Below are 4,685 nucleotides of genomic sequence, written 5' to 3' on the forward strand. Positions count from 1 at the left end.
CATTTACTCAATTTTTGATGAATCATTCGCGAACGAATTGATTTGTATGAGTGACTAGTTTGCGAACGAATCGATTCGTATGAGTGACTCGTTCGCGAACGAATCGATTCGTATGAGTGACTCGTTCGCGAACGAATCGATTCGTATGAGTGACTCGTTCGCGAACGAATCGATTCGTATGAGTGACTCGTTCGTGAACAAATTGTCTCGGTAACAGTACTACTTTTCTCGGTAATGGTATGCCTACCGAGGCCCTGGTTGACCTATGTGGTCTTAAATTGTAACGCGGAGAGTCGTCCGTTATGTCCGCGCTTTTTCTGCGAACTATCGCGAACCTAACTCCTCAAATTGTTCCCTAGTTACGCCCAGAATACGTACCCCGAGCGGACCGGAATGAAAACCCCGATCTATTGCCCTAAAAGACTATGCCCGGAATGAAAACCCCGTGCACGCCACGTGATGAGAACCACGAGCTATTCTGCACGCCACGTGATAAAAACCACGAGCTGAGCAGTCCCTTAATAGGCAAGAGAGAGAGAGAGAACGCGAGTTAAGAAAGCAACACAAACACCAGGTTAACAAGAGAGATGTTATTTGGTTGTAGGTATTTACAAGACTAGTTTCTAAGCTGAATACAGCTTATATTTATATAAAAACCCTTAATTCTATTAACCAATAGAAAAGAAGCTAGCCTGTAATCTTTTTTCGATAACGTTGTTTTGTAATGTAGATTGTTCAACCAATCACATTACAGAAAACTGTATAAGAAAAAAGGTTCAGTGCAGGTATACTGGCTAGCATTCTTCACTACGGTACTACTTCGTGATACATTATACAAAAAAAAGTGATTTTTAAATGTATACATATCACTGTAGTATGTAGAGGGTGGATGTGAATGCATCGGACTCGCGAGAACCGCTTTTAGCTACCTGGAATGCCGTTAGGTAGAGTCGAACGTAATACAAAGGCATCTCACATTGTCCGATGTGATCACAGATACCCCTACAATTGATTCATTTACTCAATTTTTGATGAATCATTCGCGAACGAATTGATTCATTTGCTCAATTTTTGATAAATCATTCGCGAACGAATTGATTCGTATGAGTGACTCGTTCGTGAACGAATCGATTCGTATAAGTGACTCGTTCGTGAACAAATTGATTCATTTACTCAATTTTTGATGAATCATTCGCGAACAAATTGAATAATTTTCAGTGAACCATTCGCGGACGAATTGATTCGTATAAAAGACTCGTTCGCGAACGAATCGATTCATTTATTCAATTTTTGGTGAATCATTCACGAACGAATTGAATTATTTTTTATGAAGTATTCGCGAAAGAATTGATTCATAAATACTGAATCATTGGCGAACGAATCGATTCATATGATTAATTTTTGGTAAATCATGAATTTATCAATTGTTAGTAAATCATTCGCGAACGAATATTGTTGATGAATTATTCGCGAATTACTCGATTCACCGAATTTTTTTTCGTGAATCATTCGCGAACGACTCGATGAATTTAATTTATTTTTGGTGAATTGTTCACAAACAAATTGACGAACCTATTAATCAATTGTCAATGAATACGATTAAGTGCAATGAAGATGGGATGTGAGGGGGGACGGATGGCGCTATTACTATACTTTTTCGAATAATTTTGTTTTTGAAAATTTATTTGTCGTTAATGTAGAATATTTCGTATTTCTTTTTCTCCCACATTTTGAAATGATGTCTTCAATTTTTGAATGATAAATATTTTTACTCTTCGATAAACGGTGTTTTATTGTTTTTACAATCATAAGAGGACCGTATCCTGTGAAAGGGGGGCAAGGGACACGATCAGCCAGTCCTCCATTGCTGAAAATTGGACTAATGAGTTGGGGAAAATATGTGCCTTGAGTTGGAAAAATTGTAATTTTTTGATAAATTATAGAATTGGCTCAATCTAAATTGTAAAATTTTTGTCTCAAAGCAGTTAAAGTTGAAGGATTTATACAGCTACTCGACAAATTGGCAAAGAGACAACTTTTTTTGAAACTTGAATTACTTACCCATTTCTGAATAGAGCTTTTGGTCTCGCTGCGATCGGGTCTGAATATATCTGCATCAAGAACATATCAATTGTTTTGAGTTTTAACTTTTGAAAATGTCGAAGGCAGAAAAATTGACCTGTTCTTATATATATATAAAAAAAAAAGGTTGGAATGTAGATTGGCAGGACAGAAAAAGTGATTTGAACGACAGGACATTCGAACGACAAAATAGGATACGTCTTCAAAGACAATTTTTGTAAAAATAAGTAAGTTGAATGAATTTTATGAATAGAAAGTCCTTCATTTTTTGAAAAAACTCCTTTTTTGAATTTATTTTGAAAAAGTTTTGCTTTCCAAAAAAATGTGATTTCTTGCAGAAATTTCTGAAAATTATGAAAAAGTTGTGGTTTTTTTTAATTGCTAAAATTGTGAACAAGTTTTATTTTTTTGGTCAAAATTTTCAAACATTTTGAAAAAACCTTTCTTTTTTCCAGTATTACCAAATAAATTTTATATTTTACAAAACTGTCAAAAACCTGTTTTTTTTTTCAAAAACTGCCATTTGGTTTTCTATTTCTTAAAAAAATTTTTCTTTCATGTTTTTTTTGTGAAATTCCAAAAAAAAAAAAAAAAAATATTCAAATTGTTGAAAATTGATAGAAAGTTCTACTGTCTTTTTTTTTTTTTTGCCAAAATTGTGAACAAGTTTTGCTTTTTTGGTCAAAACCACCAAAAAAATCATTGCTTTTCATCGAAACTATCAAAAGATCTTGTTTTTTTTGCCAAAATAACTCTAAAAAATATTGTCTTATCTAGCATTGTTTTTTCACTCCTCAAAATACGAATTTTCAAAAGTTTTACTTTTTAAAAATTGATAATTTTTTTTTTAAACATCATGAAAGCTTCCAAGAAAAAATGAGAATTTTTTAAAAGTGGAAAAAGTGAAAATTTTTAATCCTAAAAAATTACATTTTTATCGTTTGTTTCACTTCACTTTTAAAATTCCTCGTTTTATGTCACAAAATCGGTAACTCCTCCCCTCCTCCTCTACCATCCAAGAAAGTCAACTTGAGAACTTTTTTCAGTCAACTGGGGTCCAGTTGGGAAGTTTGTGATACTTAGTTGGGAATTTCTGGTCATCCACCCCCCTCCCTCTCCAATAAGAAAGCATTTGCTGCGACTTTGAGTGATAAGTAAAATCCAAAATCCCTTCCCATAAGCTATACTGAATTTTAAATATAGGAAGCAAAATTTAAACTGCTCATTATTTTTATCATTCAAGCATAAAAAACTCTTTATCAAAAAAACCATTAGGTAAATCATTTAGGGGAGAGGGGGCTTGCGCGTCGTTATAATTTATTACAAGTATGCGAGTGAACAATTTGCATCAAAATATCAGTTAATGACTAAAAAACTAATTTTATGATTTCCCACATAAGAATACAAATTTCAGCTTTTCTAGGGGATCTGCTTGGTTTTCAAAGTAGGGGGTTAAAATCGTCATGAGAGTTTATTTTACTCGAAAGAGGCTTTTTAGAGATATTAGAACTTTGAATTTTAAAATTTTAATATTTGACAGCGAATTTGTATTCTTAAAAATTTTTGAAAATTGAGAGGCCCACCGCAGCGAAAGTTTTTTAAAAATGGAAAAAATAAAAAATAGGGAAATATTTTTTCACCAGACGCCATTATTTTGGGGGTTGAGAGGGAGGCTAGAATCCCAGCTTCGAAAATGAGGGTCATCCTAATGAATATGCTAACATCCAATTTCTGTTTCACATGGTTGAAGGGCGGGGGGGGGGTTCCGAGCCGTTGAAATTAAAACCAAAAACAAAGCACAAATGAAAAAACCTAATTCGAATTGAACAATTTCTTTTTCTAAATGAAAAATTGAAAATCAAATGAAGTAATTACAAGATTTTTAATTGTAATCATATCATCTGATATCAAAAATTATTCCCCATAGACAAATTTTCATTGAACTGGCGAAATATGAAAACACTTCCACATTAACAATTCCTGCACATTCGTATCTTCGTTTTTCCTACAACACATCTACCTTAGTTTTCAACAACATTGGAACAAGTATTGTTGCCTAAACCAGAATACAAGGCGTTAACAAAACGAAGTGAAACATGAACAACATGAGCTTAAAACCAACATCACATTCGTTTGATCTATGAAATATGCAATGAATTCAGATTCGAAACTATTCAAACAACAAAAATTTGCTCTAATGAGCCTAAAAAATTCATCTCCTTTCGTTTCTTTCATCGTAAAAAATAAAGTTGAAAGCTGATTTGAATTATTAAAACCTCCACACCGCCGAACTTTTCCCACTAATCGAAAAAGAATATGTTTTTTTCAAAGCGCAGATGTAAATTGTGTACGTCAAACAAACGAAGCAGAAGGGGAAAACGTAAGGTTGGGTATACTATAAGGTGACAAGCCTCTATCGGTTTTATTGGAGGCCTTATACTGTTCATAGGACAGGAAGAAGCAGCAGACAAGCTGAAAGAGAGAGAACATGAGATGGAGAGGTATACGAGTATAATATTGATTTGAATTGCGACGTCGACGAATACGTACGATAGGTACACGTAGATATAGAGATGAAAAAGTTGTGAAGCTCAGGCTGGGGT

This window comes from Planococcus citri, chromosome 2 (genome assembly GCF_950023065.1).
Source record: "Planococcus citri chromosome 2, ihPlaCitr1.1, whole genome shotgun sequence".
NCBI lineage: Eukaryota > Metazoa > Arthropoda > Insecta > Hemiptera > Pseudococcidae > Planococcus > Planococcus citri.